This window comes from Muscardinus avellanarius, assembly GCF_963383645.1.
Source record: "Muscardinus avellanarius genome assembly, chromosome: 10".
NCBI classification, from domain to species: domain Eukaryota; kingdom Metazoa; phylum Chordata; class Mammalia; order Rodentia; family Gliridae; genus Muscardinus; species Muscardinus avellanarius.
In genome coordinates, this window is record NC_137796.1 from 91,120,124 (window position 1) to 91,140,858 (window position 20,735).

Genomic DNA, 20,735 nt, shown 5'->3' on the forward strand with positions numbered 1-20,735 from the left:
ACAGGAGGATCGCACGGGTTGAAAGCCAGCCTCAGCTACTTAGTGAGGCTCTCAGCAACTTAGTGAGACCCTGTTTCCAAATAAAATATAAAAAAGGTCTGGGAGTATAGCTCGGAGGTAGAAAGCCTCTGGGTTCCACCCCCAGAACCACCAAAAAAAAAAAAAAAAAAAAAAAAGAAAGAAAGCAAGCAAGCCTGCTGTGGCTGGGCCAGGAAGCTGACGGAGGCATTCTGGAGAGCAAAGAGGCAGAATGAACTAAAACAAAAAAAAAAACAAAACCCTACACTGCCCCCACCTAGCAGACCCGGCCAGGTCACTCTGAAACCCACCCAGGAGTCACAGGTGCCCCAGGAAGAAGGACCAGCATGCTAGGGGAGAACAGCCTCAGGCTTCTAGCCAGTGAGCCGCTGTGCATCCTGTGGTCTGCCCGCATATGAGGGACTGTGCAAAGGGTTAAGAAAGGAGAGGCAGAAAATACCAGGCTTGGATCGCAAGACATACGGTCCAGGGAGAATAGGCGGTTACAAGCTAGAAAGCACCCTGCAGAACAATATATCCAGTATGACGGTGTGTATGGTAAAAAGTAAAGGCCGGGTGTGGTGGCGCACGCTTGTAATCTCAGCATTTGGGAGGTGGAGACCAGTGGATCGTGGCTCATGGACAGCCTCGGCTACTTAGGGAGGCACTTGGCAACCCAGTGAGACCCTGCTTAAAAAATAAAAAAGACTAAAAAAAGAAAAAAAAAAAAAAAGGAAAAACCAAGATGGGGGTGGTTTAAGCCCAGCATTTGGGAGGCTGAGACAAGAGAATCGTGGTTTGTGGACAGCCTCAGCTACTTAGTGAGGCCCTTTGCAACTCAGTGAGACCCTGTTCCAAAATAAAGAATAAAATAATAGGGCTGGGGGTGTAGCTCAGAGGTAAAATGCCCCTGGGTTCCATCCTTAGTACCACACACAAAAAAACATACACCCCTAAAAATGCCATGTGTTGTTTATGAGTACAAGCCTGGACGGGTGTGTGCCAAGCTTCTCCAGTGGCAATGGTTACTAGGGGTGGGAGTGGGGGTGAGGGGGACAGGACTGGGGAAAGGTGGAAAGTAACAAAAAGAGATTCTAACCTTATCTAAAAGGTTAAACTGCGTGATGGCACACGTTTGTAATCCAAGCATTCAGGAGGCTGAGAACAGAGGATCACGGTTTGCAGACAGCCTCAGCTACTTAGGCCCTCTGCAACTTAGTGAGACCCTGTTTCAAATTAAAGAATAAAAAATAGGGCAGGGGGTATAGCTCGGAGGTCAAATGCCCCTGGGTTCCATCCCCAGACCCACAAAAATAAATAAATAAATAATAAAAGGTTAAAATATCTTTTAAATTATTTATTTATTTGCAATACTGGGGATGTTCTACTGCTCAGTTATACCTCCATCCCTTTTTGTTTTTTGAGACAAGGTCTGGCTAAGGTCTGGTCTTGAACTTGCGATCCTCCTGCCTTGGTCTCCTGGGTAGCCGGGATTACAGACATACACCTTATTTTTAAGGAAGCTGTTTTCATGTATTACTTACAAAATGAATCATCTTTTCCCCCTGGACCTTCCTCCTCAAAAACAAAAAGGATCCAGGGCCCCACGTTGCACACAGGCCCTGCTCCATGAGGTGCTTCCCCTGAGCGCAGGCGCCCAGGCGCGTCTGCCTATGAGGTCTTTACCAGCTTTAGGCACAACCCCGACATTCCCCCGAAACCCGCTCTCACTCCCCACCCCCAAATACATCTTCCCGACTGCTCAGACCAAATCCTCAAGTCCCTCTTGGCTCCTCTCATCCTCTCCCACCCATACCCAATCTAACAGCAAATCTGCCTGGCTGGACCCAGGGCCAGCCCCTTATCACACCCGCACTGTTCCGTGGCCCACGCACTGTCATCTGTCCAGGGGGATCCGTGGCGGCCCTCGCCCTGCAGCCGAGTGTCCACATGGAGGGAAGCACAGCCTGCCAAAAGCCGCCGTGTGTGTGTGTGTGTGTGTGTGTGTGCGCATGTGTGTGTGTAGTGTACTGGAAATTGAATCCGGGGGGGTTCTACCTCTGAGCTACACCTCGAGTCGAATTTGATTTTTTATTTCAAAACAAGGCCTTGCTAAGTTGCTGAGGCTAGCTTTGAACCTACAAACCTCCTGTCTCAGCTTCCTGAGTACTGGGATTACAGGTCCGTGCCACCATGCCCAGGTAGGTTTTGTTCTTAAAATGTTGCCATGGCTGAAAAGTCCCAGGTAAAGCCTGAGTCCTCTCAAATGGCCCCGGCCTCGAGCCCTCTGTCCTCCTCTCCCTCTGCTCCGGCCCACACCCCACACACTGGCCCCGCCCTGCCTCTTGCCCTTGCCCGTGCCACCAAAATGCTTGTTTCCCAAAGATCTGCAGAGCTTCCTCTCCCTTCCTTTCGTCTGGGCAAGTCCTACCTAACAAATCTCCCAGCACTCTGTGGTCCTAACTGGCTTTACTGTTTTCTCTGGCATCCTTTATATTTTAGTAATTTGAGTATCTGCCTCTAGCCACAAGGACGGACACTTCACGGAGGTGTTTTGTGTCTGTTTCGTCTACTTCTGGGTCTCCAGGCCTGAGCTAACTTGGCCTACAGCGGGTACTAGAAAAATGCCTATGGACTACTGAATGAGTGAATGAATGAGTGAGTGAGCATGTGCAGCCTTCCCCATCAAGCCCATTCTAGGCGACCGCCCTCTGTGACCTATTTTCTACACACCGGTTGCCTGGGATCCCAGTGAGCCGCTCTGCTGCTCACGTGTCCACCTCTGTCCAGTGCTTCCCTGTCACCTCCCCCAGGCCTTGGCCAGTCCACCTCCCGCTCCCTGGCCTGCTGGCTGAGCTGAAGGTTTTCTCCTCCAGACTCCTGGCCATTTCCCACTGTTAACATAGTTAATAAACGACTACCACTTTGACAGTCTGTGCTAAGTAATCGTTTGGGCCCAGCAATTAGCCTCTATTGGCTCACTAAATTCTTCCAACAACTGCTAAAGTAGGTCTTGTTATTAACTCCTTTTGACAGTTAAGGCAACTGAGGCAGGGAGAGGCATCCAACGAGAAGTAACAGCTAGAATTTCAACCTAGCTTTATCGGACTCCAAAATTTATGCTTGTTATTTTTGGTATCAGGTCCCTCATGAAATTGTGAGTTCTGAGACCGAGGTGTCAGCTGAATCATCAAAGAAACAACTAAGCAAAGAAACCCCAAATCTCTGTGGTTGAGGACTGAACCATGGGGGTGACACACAGGCCCACCAGCCTGAGTCACTGGGCCGGCCGTCAAGGACACCACCTCGAACGCCAGCCTGGGACAGCGTGGCCTGTGTAAGGTGCAGAATGTTGACAGCAAAAGCTTTGGCAGCAGAAAAGGCTGGGATCGAGTCATGGCTCCTTCTCCTCTTCAGCCCTGTGACTCTGGGCTGCACTTTAGTTTGTAAAAAGTGTAGCGAGCCTCTGGACTTCACCCTGTCCCATCAGCCACTAGGTCACACACTGAGATTCCTGGGGCCAGGCCAGGAGAGTGTGACTGGGCCACCAGCACAGGTGGCTGGACCAAGATCAGGCACCTGGCATGAATGAGGCTGACAATCCTGAGGAATTTCAGTGAAAAGCCTTAAGGACATTCTGGCTACTCTCTTCTAAGAGGACAGTGAATTTAGAAGTCAGCAGCAGGACTAAAGTGGGTTTGTACCAGGAGACAAGAAGGACACAGAGCAGAGATCTAGAAAGCTGAGAGCTGGAGCGGGAGGGCTGCCTGGGACCTGCAGGCTTTGTCTGTTTGGAGGCCCCATGCCTCTCTGCCCTTGGCTTCTACAAAGCAGCCCCTCCCTCTTCAGAGCCCCCTGACAAAGTAATACAGTCCCCTCTGCTGCCACTGGGCTGACTTTATTATCTTAACCAAGTCCTAAGTAATACAAATGCCTTGCGATGTTGCTATAAGAAATAAAAGTCATACATGAAAAATGCGTGCTCAGGGCCGGGCCTGTGGTAACACCCACGGCACGGCGTTATTATTATTATAATCACTAATGTTATTATTATAGTCAAGGCACAAGGAGCAACCAATACAGGAATGGAACGAATCGATCATCTTACCTAGTCATTGAAATTACTCTTCCTGGGAAGGGTGGTATGCCATGGGGTTTTGTCCTTGGTTCTGTCTCAGGCCATAATTTTATAACTGGCTGTTATGGGAGGCTTATTAAGTCTGTGGATGGCATGTGGATGGGACACATGGGGGAAAAAACAGCTGGATGATGGAGTCTGAGTTCAAATCCATTTTTATAGGCTAGGGAGGGGCCAGGAAAAGCTTGATAGAACGCATCATGGCCAAGGTAAAGGTCCTAGACAAGGAAAGGTACAGGGAGGGACACATGGCTTGAAGGAAATTGACAAAAAACAGGGTTTTTGCTGGGCGTGGCAGTGCACTCCTGTAATCCCAGTGTTTGGGAGGATCACAGGTTTGAGCCTCAGTAATGTAGCAAAAGACTCTCAGCAACCTAGAGAGACCCTGTTTCTAAGTAAAAAATAAAAAGGGCCGGGAATGCAGCTCAGAGTTAGAATGCCTCTGGGTTTAATCCTCAGTAACACACACACACACACACACACACACACACACACACACACACACACACGCAGAGTTTTTAGCTCATGTGCTTAATATGAGCAAATAGCATGGCACGGTGCCCAAAACTACCAACGCTATAGCACACAAGTATGTTAGAAATATCTGCTCAAAGACAGGCATGGTTCCCAGCATTTGGGAGGCCGACAGGAGGATCGTGGTTCGCGGGCAGCCTCAGCTACTTAGTGAAGCCCTTTGCAACCCAGTGAGACCCTTTTCAAAATAAAGAATAAAAAAATAGGGTTGGGGGTGTAGCTCGGAGGTAGAATGCCCCTGAGTTCCATCCCCAGTACCACAACAAAACAAAACAAACAAACAAACAAAAAACAGGCATGGTGGTGCATGCTTGCTTGGGAAGCTGAGACAGGAGGATCCTAGGCTTGAGGCCAGCCTCAGCAACTTGGTGAGCTGCTGTTTCAAATATAAACAAAAAGACTGAGGGTGAAGCTCAAAGGTGGAGTGTCCTTGGTTCAATTCCCAGCACCAACACACACACACACACACACACACACACACACACACACACACGCATCTGCTCAGAGTTAGAGAGGAAGGAAAATTCCTAAGTTTTAGCACCTACTGTGTGCCAGGCCCTGCTGAACACTTGACATCACTATTTCGGTTGGTGTGCTCCCCTCACCTTATGCGGGAGGTCTGACTGTCACTATCCCCACTGGACAGGTGAGATGCTGAGCTTAGAGGGGTGGAAAGGGGAGACGGGTGGAGGGAGGAGCTGGGTGGAGAGGAGAGAGCAGACTAGGGCCGGAGCCAGTTCCTATTAGAAAGTGCACTCCATCCCTGTGGTCTACACTGATCAGTCAGTTCATCGGCGGATGCTCCCTTTGGTTCTCAGGCAGTCCCATTTTAGAGAAAAATGAACTTGTCCAGATAGAGGTGACCAGGAAGGTGAAACTGCTACCAAGAAATCACCTTGAGAATGGACCGAGTTGGGCAGACCAAGAGCGAGTGCACACAGCGGCCTCTCCCACCCACAGACACAAGAGACACCGTTGACAATCGACGACAGCCTGGGGAGATGAGGAGGGGTGCCAATGGCAGATTTAAAATGTTGAGAAATCCCTGAGAAGCGGATGACAGACAGAACTGGATTCATGTAAAGAAACACGGGCCAGGATAGCAGCTAGAAGGAAGGGCTGCGGAAGCCGGAGATGTTTCTGGTGGCTCCAAACCCAGGCGCAGCACGTTTTCCTGGGGAAGAAGCAGGCCTGGGCAGAGTCAGAGAGACTGCCTGGAAACCCACGAGGGATGTCAGGGGGCCTCCGATCCACCCGGCCTTTGGGAGCTGTGGTGTGGGCCTCTGGGACAGAAAGACAGGGCACAGCTGGAAGGAAAAGGGAGAGCCAGTGTTCAGGGCTCCACAGGGCTCAAGCAAATTCTGCCCCTCCTTTACCAGGTAAGTAAGTATCCACAGAGAGGAAAACAAAGGGTAGGAGTAAACCCAAGAGCGCCTGTCCCAAAAAGCAGCAAACATTCCAGGAAAACGAACACCAGCAGAGGGGGACCATTTTTTTTTTTTTTTTGTGGGTCTGGGGATGGAACCCAGGGGCATTCAACCTCCGAGCTACACCCCCTGCCCTATTTTTTTATTCTTTATTTTGAAACAGGGTCTCACTGAGTTGCAGAGGGCCTCACTAAGTCTGAGAACTTGCGATCCTTGAGTCTCAGCCCCCCGAATGCTGGGATTACAAGCGTGCGCCACCACGCCCAGTGGGGACCATTTTAATATAAGAAATAACACCTAAACAGAAGTAGAGAGACTTCTAAAATATAGTTAATCGTATCAGAGGGATGAGAGAGGTCACTGCACCCATCAAAAGACAACAAGCCTCCTAGGAGAAAAATTAATTAACTAGAGATCACAGCTAAAAGTTTTGACCATCAGATGAAAACAAAAATAAAAATATACTGAAGGAAAGACTGAAGAGAGAGAGAAAATGAGTGATTTGGAAGATCAGACAGAAGCATTTACCAGAAACCCAGAAATAAAGACAGCTAGGACTGAAAAAATACAAAAGGCTGTTAATATTCGCCGTTGGCAAGGCTTTAGAGAGGCAGGCTTTCTTCAATGTTTTTGGCAGAAATGTACATTAAGTTTCTCTCGTGAGGCTCTTCATATGCTTCTTGTCACATAGCCAGAGAGATCCCTAGCCCTTGGGCGCAGGGTAGCAAGTCACAGTCACAGCCGCATCTGGCCAGCCACAGGTGTTGGTGAGTGAGGTTTTACTGGAACCAGCCACACCTAAAATATTTATTATCTAAAATATTTATTATCCGGCCCTTTACAGAAAAAAAAAAGTTGACCCCTGATTTAGGGGTAATTAGTGGAGTTTTTGCTTGTTTGTTTGTTTGTTGTTTTTGTGGTACTGGGGTGGAACCCAGGGGCTTTCTACCTCTGAGCTATACTCCCAGACCTACTTTGGCTTTGAACCTGTGAGATCCTCCTGTCTCAGCCTCCCACTCCCAGCTATTAGTGGAGTTTTATGTTAGGCAAATGCACTCCTCTATAACTCTATATTTATATATAAATAACTTTATATTTATATATAAATAACTCTATATTTATATATAAATATATTCCCATAACTCTATATTTATATATAAATATAGAATTATGGGAATAGAAAAAACTCTAGAAAGATGAAGATCCAATTGACGGTGGCTGTTTCTGGGAATAAGATTGAGGGTAAGTTTGATATTTAATGTGCAAATAAAAGTTGATCATGTCCGTTAATCCAAATTACTTTGTAATTTAGTTTTCCTAAGAATAACTGAAGATCTATACCATGCTGATGATCAACTACTGATACACTTAAAAGCACGAGTAAGCCAGGAGGGGCGGCGCACACCTGTAACTCTAGTACTTGGGAGGCTGAGACAGGACAATCTCAGGCTTGAGGTCAGCACATGGTAACTTAGCGAGACCCTGCTTCAAAATAAAAAGTAAAAGCCGGGCATGGTGGCGCACGCTTGTAATCCCCGCGCTTGGGAGGCTGAGACAGGAGGATTGTGTAGGTTCGAAGCCAGCCTCAGCTGGCTTAAGAGACCCTGTCTCCAAATAAAATATAAAATAGGTCTGGGAGTGTAGACCAGAGGTAGAGGGCCCCTGGGTTCCATCCCCAGTACCACCAATAAATAAATAAATAAATAGTAAAAAGGATTGGGGGTAGCTTGGTGGTAGAAGGCCTCTTGGTTCAATTCGTAGTAACATAAAACAAACCATGAATGAATCATACATATACGTGTGGCAGGGGGGAAAAACCATATAAAAGTACTTCTAATTCCATTTATAAGTGTAATTCCATTTAAAGTTTAAATACAGGTGAAATTTAAACTCTTAGAGTCAAGACACCGGTTACTTTTGGAGAGGTATAGTAACTCGGAGTGACTCTTCAGAAGTCTCCTAGGAAGCTAAGAATGTTCCAGATTTTGATGTGGGGAGTGCTAACACAGCCATAGCCATACATAAAAATTCATGAAACTAATACACACGTAAGATTGTCTACTTCATTATACATAAGTTATACCTCTTAAGGAAAAAAATTTTAAATGAGAGGTAGATATTTTTAATTCTCTGTAATTAAATGATGATTCTAATTCTGAAGTAGATGCAATTACATAGGGAAAAAAGCAAGACAGCAGTATAAAAACAAGTAGTAGTGATTATCTAGGTGGTAGAATAAGTAATAATTTTTGTATCTTTCTGTATTTTCTAATTTCTCTACAATCAGCATATATTAGTCCAGAAGTCAGATTAAAAATGTCTAACACAGGCCTCGTTGGGATGGATGTCCTATAGGTCTCAACCATACATCCCCCCGCTCCCTGCCCTGACCCCAGCTACCCCCACAGATGGAGTGGACAGGATCTGGTGGAGGGATGCACTGAAGAGCCGCAAACATGGCGCTTACAGTATGGTTTTAAGTATGTTACATGCATTATTTCCATTTTTTGTGTATGTGTATGCGTAGTTCTGGGAATTGAATCCAGGGGCATTCCACTTTTGAGCTCTACCCCCAGCCTTATTTTATTTTTTTATTTTGAAACAGAGCCTCAAGAAGTTGCTGACAGCCTCACTAAGCTGCTGAGGCTGGCTTTGAACCTGCAATCCTCTTGTCTCTGCCTTCCAGGTACCGGGATCATAGGCATGTGTCACCTCTACATTAGTCTTTTGGCCTTTCAACAACCCCACAAGGAGGTACCGTTTACACCTTCACTCTGAAGACGAGGAGAACAAGGCACAGAGAGTTTACACGACCTGCCAGAGGCCCACAGTCTTTAAACGGCACTGCCAGGGAGCAGGCCTGGCAGTCCAAGTCAGACGCTGGCCCTGGACCACTCCGCTGTTCTCGTGTGCCAGGCCACTTCCCAGGACACCAACCAAACGTGAGTGGCACAAGAATAGTTTGTGAAAGAATTTAGGTTTCTAGAGTTCTAAAACTTAGCTGAACCTTCCTGCACTTGGTTCATGGTTCGGTTTTCAGCTACAGGCAGCTTCCCCCGTCTGTGGGCTCCGTGGCTGCAGATTCAACCAGCCACAGATTGAGAGGATCTGACTGATGTTTGTGGTGCTGGGGATTGAATCCAGGGCATTCTACCTCTGAGCTAAATCCCCAGCCCTCTTTTATTTTTTTCAGCTGGAATCAAGGTCTCCTTAAGTTGTTGCTAAGAGCCTCGCTGAGTTACTGAGGCTGGGTTTGAACCTGCAATCCTCCTATCTCAGTCTCCGAGGTACTGGGATTACAAGCATGCACCACCATGCCCGGCTGAAAATATTTGAAAAATAAATTGCATCTATAGTGAACATGTACAGATTTTTTTCTTGTCACTATTCCCTAAACAACACAGTAAACAACTATTTACATAGCATTTACATTCCATTAGGTATTTTACATAACTGAGCTGATTTAACGTATACTAGTGATGTTCCTCAGTTGTATACAAATCCAATATACACGGAGGACCTTGAGCATCCGTGGATTCTGACATCCTGGATTCAGCCCCTGAGGATACATGGTGAGGGCAGGAGGTGGGAACGAGGACACATAGCTTCTTCAGGGACCTCTAACTGGAGCCCAGCCATTGCTCGCTGACTTTAGTTGGGGAGGTGAGGGTCAGATCACCTCGAACTGTCAGAGTGGGGAACTGAGGCTTAGCTGTGTGTCCAGCTCTGCCTTCCTACCCACCTGCCCAGCCCAGTGGTGGGACTACAGGACCCCTTTCCCAGCTATGCATCTCCAAAAGGGGCTGTGGAGAGAGAACGTGGCATGGGGGTCTGCCAACGGTGTTCAGGGTAAGGGGGATGCTTTGTCTTATCTCCCTCCCTCCCTGAGTCCTCACAATACACGGGGAAGAAGAATCACTGAACTGCATTTTATAAAGAAAGGAAACATCCAAATGGTTAGGGAACACAAGAAAACTGTGTGTGTGTGTGTGTGTGTGTGTGTGTGTGTGTGTGTGTGTGTGTGTTGGACCAGGCGTTATGGTGCACGCCGGTAATCCTAGTAATTGGGAGGCCAGCCTCAGCAATTTAGCAAGACCTGGTTTCAAAATAAAAAATACGCTGAGCGTGGTGGCGCACCCTTGTAATCCCAGCATTCGGGAGGCTGAGACCAGAGGATCACAGTTTGCAGACAGTCTCAGCTACTTAGTGAGGCCCTCCGCAACTCAGTGAGACCCTGCTTCAAAATAAAGAATAAAAAAATAGGGCAGGTCGAACCCCCCTGGGTTCCATTCCCAGACCTGCAAAATAAAATAAAATAAATAAATAAATAAATAAATGAATAAAACAAAAGGACTGGGGGTGTAGCTCAGAGGAAGAGTTCAATCCCCAGGAACAACAAGGAAGGTGCGAAGGCCCCTGCTGGGCCTGTCTTGGCCAGGTAGTTCAGAGCAAGGTGCTGGCTCAGCCTGAAAGGTGTGCTAGCAGGGTCAGACCACCCACTGCACTCAGCCTACAGAGACCGTGCACTCCAGGGTCACTCTGGACCATCCTGCACGTGTGGGCATCACTGCTCCCACCGCAGAGCAGCCACACAGTGGACAGCGGGTTTTCCCTGCCGACTCGCCCCTTCCCCTTCTCTGCACCCTATCCTGATTTTCCTTCAGGCAAATGCTCCCTTCTGACCCTATGGATGTGGGATCCCCACTGCGCTCCGCCAGCGTCCCCAGGATGGGTGCCCCGCCCCAGTCTGGACAGGGCCTCTCCTCTGGGGACTCGACTGAGCTGTCATCCTTGGAGAGTCGCCTCTTTTGCTTGAGTTGTTGAATTATGATGATGTCAGGAAGGAGGGGAAAGGAGGAGGAAGGAAAAGCACCTATTACTTAGTTTAGGCTACCATGCATCCGCACTGTTCTAAGCTCCCTTGATGATGGATGAAGTGAGGGCTGCTACTGCCCCCCCCCTTTTTGTGGGTCTGGGGATGGAACCCAGGGGCATTCGACCTCCGAGCTACACCCCCTGCCCTGTTTTTTTATTCTTTATTTTGAAACAGGGTCTCACTAAGTTGCGGAGGGCCTCACTAAGTAGCTGAGACTACAAACTGCGATCCTCCCGTCTCAGCCTCCCAAATGCTGGGATTACAAGCGTGAGTCGCCACGCCCTGCTTACCATCCCCTTCTTATGTATGAAGGTGGTTGAACTTCCCGGGTAAGTGAAGAACCAGGCTCCATCCCCAGGCAGTCTGGCCCCAGCACCTGCAATTTCCCCCATACTATGTGCCTCTCTGCAGCAAGCCTGGGGCAGCTGACAGCAGCTTCTTGCTACTGAAAGACTGCTGGAGACTGGGTCCACCAGGAAGAAGGCAGAGCCCAGAGGGACAGACTGAGAACACCTGTGTCCAGCCATACCTGATGCTCTCCCGCTTGAACTTTTCAGTGAGGTAAGGCAACAAAGATCCTCTCTCCCTTTTTCCTGAAGCTGACTTGAGGAAGGCATCTGTCACTTGGCCAGAGTCTGGGAGACATGGCCCGTGGACCCTTATAGAGCTGAAGTCACACAAACACTGGCTCTTGCAGACCTGGGGGACCGTGGAGAAAAGCGAGGCCCAGAGGGGAGAGAGTGCCGTGCTCACGGCCAGCAGTGGAAGCAGGACGGGCACCCATAGGGTCTGGAGCCCTCCTGGCCCTTGCCCTGTGCCTCCAAAGGTGTTAGCCGGAGACACAGCTGTCATGAGCAACTTGCAGGAGCTTCCTCGTTTTCTTGGATTGTATCACTCTCGTTTATTTATTTATTTTGGCACTGGAGATTGAACCCAGGGGTACTCTACCTCCAAGCACACCCCTAGCTCTTTTTAATTTTTTTGTTTTGAAATAGAGTCTCACTAAGTTGCTGAGGGTCTGGCTAAATTGCTGAGGCTAACCACGAACCTGCGATCCTCCTGTCTCAGTCTCCCCAGTACTGGGATGACAGGCGGGCATCACCACACCTGGCTGTCCATTCTCTTCTCCAGTAATGTTCCACATTCCACAAACTTCTTTTTCTGAGTGGAGGGAGGAGGTGAAGGGAGCCACTTTAAAGGCAATTTCATGCCTCAGATCTGAGGATAGAGCCAACTTTGATGCTGCTCTGTTGAAGGGCACATTGCTTATCCAACACAGACTTGGGAAAGGGAAGCTGTCAACATTATCTCTTTCTGGTCACAAATTGCAGCTCTCTGATGGGTTTTTCCTAGAGTTTAATCTTGTGCTGGAAGCTAAGCTGATACCAGGAAGGTTTTAGACATGTCAATCTCCTTCCTGGCATTTTATCAGAAATTGATTCTCATTCTCTTTGCATTTTGAGGCGAGTCTTGACTTTGCTGTTGTGAAACTGGGGTTGCGGGTGCTGTGTTTGCACGCGCGCCTCCTGCAGCTCCTGACCTGCTTGCGAGAGCCTGGAGTGGGCTGTGGATTCAGGGGCAAGATCACTCCCCGGGGTGGAATCTGTGCCGCACTTTGATTCCACCAAGTGGGTGAGGAACACTAGCCCAAGACTTCTCCTCTACCTCTTGGCTTTAAAGGGATTAGCTTTTTATTTTATTATTTTTTTGGGGGGATGGTTTTGGAGATTGAACCCAGGAGCATTCTACCTCTGAGCTACACCTAACAGTCCTCTTTTATTTTTTTATTTGGAAGCAGGGTCTCACTAAGTTGCTGAGACGGGCTTCAAACTTGCAATCCTCCTCTCTCAGCCTCTCCGGGTACTGGGGTTACAGGTGTGCACCACCACTCCCAGCCAGGATTAGCCAGTTCTAAATTATAATGCCATATGCCAAGTCCCTACTATATACTTGGCACTGTTAAGCACTTTACCCACATAATCTTGCTTGATCCTTTCCAAGACCCGATGCCACAGACTGTCTATTCTCTCTGCCCTGTAGATGGGAAGCTGAGTCACGGAGAGGCTGAGTCACTTTCCTGAGCGACGGAGCCAGCTTGGTTCCAGGGCTCAGAGGTTCAAGTCCTTTGCTTCTGACCAGGGGGTGGCCGCCCTGCCCTGCACAAATCACAAGATGTCAGTGTTACCAGGAGCCCGGCTCTCTGAGTTCTCAAAGCCCTAGAGACCAGGACCTCCAGAGGCAGGAAGACTGACAGTGAAACGTTCACAACTGAGAATGCATTTGGCAGTTGGATGGAAAATGGATTTCATTCTCCTCTGCCCAGAAATATGTACTAAAAGGTTTCATTCCGGTAAAAGTGCAGATTTGGAATGTCAGCGTCCTATCAGCCCCTTAATGCGGCATCGTCTGCTTGCATTTTCTTTTCTTTCTTTTTTTTTTTTTTTTTGGTGGTACTGGGGTTCCTGGAAGCCCTTCTACCTCCGGGCTACACTCCCAGACCTCTTTTTACATTTTATATTTGGAAACAGGGTCTCCTAAGCCAGCGCGTGCGGCTGGCTTCGAACCTGTGCAATCCTCCTGTCTCTGCCTCCCAGGCGCGGGGATTACAAGCGTGCACCACCACGCCCGGCTGCATTTTCTTTCTTCCTTCGTTTTTAAACACTTTCTTCTTTTTGCTCTTTGCTTTTTGGTCCTGGGGATGGAACCCAGGGCCTTGAGTATGCCAAGCATGTGCTCTACCACTGAGCTACACCCCGAGCCTAAACGATTTCTTTTTAATACTGGGGATTGAACCCAAGACCATCCTACCTCTGAGCTACACCCCCAGCACATTAAAAAAAAAAAAAGGTAAAAATCAGGGTCTTGTTAAGTTGCTAAGGCTGGCCTCAAAACTGCAATCCTCCTGTCTCAGCCTCCCAAGGAATAGGACTACACACATGGGCCACCAAGCCCAGCTCCAAACAATTTTTTTTTTTTTTTTTTGGTGGCGATACTGGGGTTCCTGTAAGTCCTTCTACCTCTGGGCTACACTCCCAGACCTATTTTTATATTTTTATTTGGAAACAGGGTCTCTTAAGACAGTGAGGCTGGCTTCGAACCTTTGCGATCCTCCTGTCTCTGCCTCCCAAGCGCAGGGATTACAAGCGTGCGCCACCACGCCCGGCTCCAAACAATTTTTTTAAAAGCCTATTGAGATCTTGTAAACAAAGGAAGGTCAGCTCATGACCGTCCGGAAGGCTGAAGTTGGGTTGATACTGAGAACGGAAGTAAGGAAGGCCATGCCTGAGGTTTGCTTGCTGGTGGGGTCCAAATGGCACAGGAAGGGTCCCCGGGCCCACAGCCTCCTGCAGGCGGCCAAGACGGCTGCTCCAAGCGCAGGGCCATAGCAGCTGGCTCTCAGACACTGAGGTGCTGGATGTGCCCCCAAGTCCTTCCTGTGTAAACTGCCCGGCTCCCACCCCATGTGCAACAGCGGGCGAGGAAGCCACCGGGGCGGCCACTCAAAGGCTCTGGAGTGGGTGGCAGTGGCCAGCACTCTACGAGGTGGCCCGGAACAAAAGGCTCTGCCCCTCTGAAGCACCATTAGGAGCTGATTTGAAAATAGCAATTTAAATCACACATTGACCCTTGGACCCATTAATTCAACTTTTAAGAATTTAACCTTTGGCTATTCCTGCACACGTGCACGAAGATGTCTGCTCTAGATTTTCTTTAAAGTATTCTCAGAGTAGCAAAAGACTATTAATAGCTAGACAGTCATTAAGTGGGACCTTGTAGTCCATCTACGCAATTACTTAGTAGCAAAATTCAATCTGAATTGACATCAGATCTAGAGCCTTTATTTATCTCACTTAGTGTGAATATTCATATTTTGTTATGTGTATATTAATGTATTTGATTATAGAGTAGTTCTCTAGGCCCTACTTGCTAAAATATTACTTTCTAAATGTAAAAAAAAATCTGAATTTAAAAACATCTAAATAAATTTGGCCCCAAAGATTTCAAATGAAGGATTACATTTTGGTACATCCACAATGGTATACTATGAAGCCATAAAAAGAACAAGGTCTGCCCAGATCCCGCTATGGAATGTTCTCCAGACACATTAAGTATAAAAAAAAATCTAGGAAATCAATGTGTATCTGCTATTGTAAACAAGGAAAGGAGTGGGTGGGTGGTTATAGGAGATAAGATAGAAGGAGACATAAGAAGTTGATTACAGCCGGGCATGGTGGTGCCTGCTTGTAAACCCCGTGCTTGGTTCGAAGCCAGCCTCAGCTGCTTAGTGAAAATACGCCTGGGAGCATAGCCTGGAGGTAGAAAGCCTCTGGGTTCCACCCCCAGTACCACACACACACACAAAAATGTTGATTACAGCAGTTGCCTCTTAGAAGGGGGAATGAGGGCTCTTGTCAGCAGCTCTCTTACCCTAAATACTGTGTGTGTGTGTGTGTGTGTGTGTGTGTTGTTGGGGACTGAACATAGGACCTCATGCATGCAGGGCAAGCATCCTACCACTGAGCTACACCCTCAGTCACACCTACCCTGACAAATAATCCTGAGTGATAATTAGCCAGGGGACCAGGCCCTCCCAGCTCCCCTCTGAATGGACCAGGCCTCCCTGGCTCCCCTCTGAGTGGACCAGACTCTCCCTGGCTCGCCTCTGAGTGGACCAGGCCTCCCTGGCTCCCCTCTGAATGGACCAGACTCTCCCTGGCTCGCCTCTGAATGGACCAGACTCTCCCTGGCTCGCCTCTGAATGGACCAGACTCTCCCTGGCTCGCCTCTGAATGGACCAGACTCTCCCTGGCTCGCCTCTGAATGGACCAGGCCTCCCTGGCTCCCCTCTGAATGGACCAGGCCTCCCTGGCTCGCCTCTGAATGGACCAGACTCTCCCTGGCTCGCCTCTGAATGGACCAGACTCTCCCTGGCTCGCCTCTGAATGGACCAGACTCTCCCTGGCTCGCCTCTGAATGGACCAGACTCTCCCTGGCTCGCCTCTGAGTGGACCAGACTCTCCCTGGCTCGCCTCTGAGTGGACCAGGACCTTCCTCGCTCGCCTCTGAGTGGACCAGACTCTCCCTGGCTCGCCTCTGAGTGGACCAGGACCTTCCTCGCTTGCCTCTGAGTGGACCAGGCCCTCTGATGGGGCTTTTGGAGAGGGAACTGCTCACAGAGAGGAGCATGGAGCCAGCAGCACCTTGTTTGCCGTGGTGCACACTGAATGACAGAGGGGTTGTCCGGGTGCCCTCATCCCTGCGCTCACCCTCTCTCCCTTGCTGTGTCCCCCTGAAGCCTCGATCCCCTCCTTTGCTTGGGGAAAATAAAGGGAGCTTTTAGTCTTGCGCCCAAAGTCTCAAATAACAGTGTGTGTGTGTGTGTGTGTGTGTGTGTGTGTGTGTGTGTACGTATGCATGCACAGCACGTGCACATGCGTGTGCATGAAAAGGAAAGGCTTAACATTTCCAGGTGGGTGAGTTAAATGACTTTTGTAATCCTTTACAAAGTGAGCTCCGCAGATGAGTGCACCATCAAGAGCATTTTTTTTTTTTTTTGAGTCTCCAATCAACTGCAAAAGATGGTGGTCCATTACCACGAGAGGCTCTCATGGAGGTTGGGAATGGGGCCGGGGAGCTGGCCTGCTGGAGCTCACTTGCCTGAGGACACCCAGCCAAGAGGGAGGGAGGGTGGAGGAGTTCATCTATGGAGAGCCTAAAGGCTTGACACTAACTTGTATGCCATTACCATTTGTGGAATGCTTATTATGGGGCGAGCCACTGCCTTTAACCTGTATAACAACTCTCCAAAGGGCCTATCAAGCAATGTGCGCTGAGAGAGGTCAAGGGACTTGTCCAAGGTCACCCAGCTGGGATTTGCAGCTCATCTGCTGGACTTGTGGACCTGCACGACAGCCCTCGGAGCGCACTGGGGACATCAATTCAGTTGCAGGGGCCTGCATGGCTCTGTGCAGAAGGAGGACATGTCCTCATACCATGGCAGTGTGTGGACACTGGGAGACTGGATGAATAAAGACCGTAACCTCCTCTGCCATGTGGGTTTTTTTTTCTTCTTAGCACTGTATGATAAATTTGCTTCCTAATGATTTTTGAGTAAACTACAATGACCACAATTTCAAAATCATTAATAATTCATGACCAAGGGCCATAAACACTATATAATCTCTACAGGCAGGAACCATGAATACTTGTTAGCGATGAGGCTGAGAATATTTTTACCACCTGAAATGAAAGTATTTACTAACTTCAAGCCGACCATCAGAGCTATATTTTTCAGAAATGACTGTAACCCTTCCAAAGCCTCGCTCTGGCCACCTCTTCCAAGAAATTTTCTTTCCCTTCTGGTCCCTCGGGGGGTCCCCATGAGCTGACCATTCTCTCCTTTGATTTGTGGCAAATGCTATTTCTGAGAGGTGGGGAGCAGAGGGGCTCTGGGGCCAGGGAGGCTGTGGACAGTGAACAGAAGCATCTGGCCAAGGGCCAGGGCTACTGAATGCTTAGGAAGCTCCAATTCCCACCATGGCTACCCATGGGCACCACTGCAGGGAAATGCATGATTTTGCTGTCTCGTCTCACCCCACAGAAGGCCTGACTTCACCAGGTAGGAAAGAGACCTTGATGTTAGGATATTGAAGAGCTCCAGGTTGTTTGTTTGTTTGTTTGTTTTAGGTACTGGGGATGGAACCCAGGGGCACTGTACCTCCAAGCTACACCCAGCCCTATTTTTTAGTCTTTTTATTTTTGAAACAGGGTCTCATTAAGTTGCAAAGGGTCTTGCTAAGTAGCTGAGGCTGTCTGTAAACCACAATCCTCTGGTCTTAGCCTCCAAAATGCTGGGATTACAAGCATGCGCCATCATGCCCAGCAACACCTAATTTTTAAATTTGTGATAGGGGACGAGGCAGACACAACACATCTCTGGGGTGAATTTGGGCTGGCAAGCTCATTGAGGGAAGCCTCCCACCTCCAGACACCATGTCAGCCCACAACCACACAGGCATGGACCCAATCCTGACCTGGGTGGAAATTTTAAGTACGCCCCGCCGGAGAGGGGCCCACCCTGCAGCCTCACTGCGCAGGAAGCACACGTGTCCTGGCTGCTTTTTCCTGGCAGCTCCGGGGAAGAGACAGCTTGTCTTTTCCTTGCCTTTCATGGTGACATAGCTTGCTCCGTACCTGGCATCCTGTGTCAGACAGAGTGCCAGGGAGCCCAGATTTCACAGGCGGAAGGGGAGTGACGCCCAAGGAGGTGGTGGGTGGGAAGGCATGCCATGATATATGGCGAGAAAATCCTGGCACCTTGCTATTCCCTTCTTTCGTTTTTCTCACCAAACCCCGTTAAGAAATCCAGTACCCTCTTTTGTCGGAGGGCCTGAAACCACCGTAGGCAGCTTTCGGGGTTAAGCCTGGGCACCGAGATAAATGCCCCACTGTGTCTTTGCTCACTTCAAGCACTTTTTAGAAGAGGGATGTTGCGCAATGCTCCCAGGTGGTTGGCACAATGGGAGCAGCGGGAAAGCTGCAATTAGGGGCGTCCCGTTGCCAAGGAGAGAGAGAAGGAAAGCGTGTCTCCACTCGCTCCCACCACCCTCCTTCCCGGCTTCCCAGCAGACTTCTGACCATGGACAAGTGATACGCTGCTCTTCTGCAGCCAGAGGCCTGGGCTAGGCTGAAAGGACTTGTTCCCAGGTGGAGCACCAGCCTCTAGCGCCGGCACTTGGGCCTCCGTTCACTCCTCCCTGGCCCCTCCACCTCACAGCATCCAGGAGGGCTGTCAGGGTGACAGACACCTGCTTCTGCCTCCAGAAGAGCTGTCCTTACAGAAGGGAGCAGGAAAAGCCACCCTGGCTCAGCTTCTAGGTGCCTGCTCCAGCTGACATGCAGGTCTCTGCAGCAGCAAGGCTATGTGGAATCCAGGCCCTCACCCCAGGAAGGCAGACGGAATGCGCAGGCCTGCTCTGGCTGTTCTGGGGGCAGGGCGGGAGTCACCGCAAAGCACTTGGGGCCAGGCCTCTGCCCAGGGCTGGTCGCGATCCACACAGTGGGAGCAGAGCCGGGAGACAGAGAAAGGTGCGTCCTGTGGCCACCTGTGAGGCCCTGGATGCATCTGACCCTGAAAAATGCCCTTTATCACTGGAATTGTCATTTTGCAATTAAAAGTGGTGGCATGTAAGTGCTGATGAATTTCAGGATTGGTGGGTATTTATGAGGAGCCACACACCTTCATCCCCTTGCACCCCTGCACCCATCAGCCGCTATATAAGAAGCCAATTTGAACTCCACAAGCTTGGGACTTGATCAAGGCCGGTGGTGACCTCTGGGTCCTCATGATGGCCTCCCTGGGCTGAGGCTCTGTGAACTTGCAAGCTTCATGCACATGTCTCTTTGACTCTGACCGTGCTGTTTCCTTGGCCTGGAAAACTCCTACTCATTCTTCAAAAGAGAGCCGGCGCCTCAGCTTTTGTGCCAAGCCTTTCTTAGTATGCCTGGCGAGGCTGGGCAATCCAGTTGCTGTGTTACAACCCTGCTTCCTCTGTCCTTCTATCATGGTGCTTTCTGTGCAACATCATAATCCTGTTGTACCTCTCCTCCAAATACACACTTCACAGGGCAGCCGCGTCTCACTGGCCTTTGGCCCATCCCTCTGGTGCCTGGCAGGGAGCAGACAGGCATTCAAGAAGAGCCGCGGCATTGTGTAGTTCTTCCCATCACGCGGTGAGGCCGCTTCCCCACCCTGCCTGTTTCTCTTTTCCTATTTCCCCACTCCGTGAACCTGGGCTGACCTTGGGACTTGCTTGGAAGCCCGTGGAACCCAGATAAAGGCGGCAAAAGTCCTTGCCCTTTAGAAAGTGGCGGCAGTGAGTGTGCGGCTGTGCGGGGTCCTGAGCTGCCACGCTGCGCTCTGCAACACCAGAAGCACCATGTGGGCAAAGCCTGCGGGTGGCTTGCTGGAGGAGGAGACACCCACCTAACGCCCTGCCAGCCCCAGCGGCAGATGCCTGAGGGGCACCAGCTGAGGGTAGCAGGACCCGACCCATCGGCGGAGCCCGAACTGATGACTCATAGAATCAGGAACTAAATGCACAGTTGTGTTTTTGCTTTGTTTTGTTTTTTTGGCATCGGGGGTTGGATCCAGGGGCATTCCACCTCTGAGCTATACTCCCAGACTTTTTTTTTTTATTTTGAAACAGCTTCTTGCTAAGTAGCTAAGGCTGGCCTCAAACCTGCCATCCTCCTGTCTCAGTCTTCCAAGAATTGGGATTATAGGTGTGTGACACTGTGCCTGGCTACAACTGTCGTTTTAAACCACTGCAAGTTTGGAGTGATTGGCTACTCAAAGTAACGGAAATGCTTGGTGAGAGTATTATCACAAGTGACCCTATGTGGATGAGTCTAGCTGCCGACTCTCCTTCGGTCCAGGATTCAGGCTTAGAACTCAGAGAGACAAGAGGAGGTGGTCCTGGAGTACCTACTCACCGCTCTGCTCCCCCAGGGCCTTTCAAACACAGCCGCCTCCCCCCAGCCCTCGCCAGGGACGCATTTACCTCCTTTTTCTCTCGAGAGCAGGACCGGCTTCTCTCGGCCTTTCGCAGAGTCTGACCTGTAGCAGTTCAGAAGCAGAAGCAGAGAGTGAGGCTGTGGGGAGCAGCTCGTTTATCACCGCCAAAGCTTTTTTATTTGCAAACTGAATAGACAGGACCAATCATAATGAAATGATTTTAAG

General features: G+C 49.5%; 1 protein-coding gene across 1 annotated transcript in view; it reads right to left on the reverse strand.

The window, feature by feature from the left end:
- KATNIP (katanin interacting protein) overlaps positions 1 to 20,613 on the reverse strand; it is a gene marked incomplete at its 3' end in the record, with an annotated part of 159,997 nt that extends 139,384 nt beyond the window's left edge. The window contains exon 1 of the mRNA XM_080703436.1: positions 20,557 to 20,613. The remainder of the gene's footprint in view (positions 1 to 20,556) is intronic.
- Between the last annotated feature and the right edge of the window lie 122 nt (positions 20,614 to 20,735).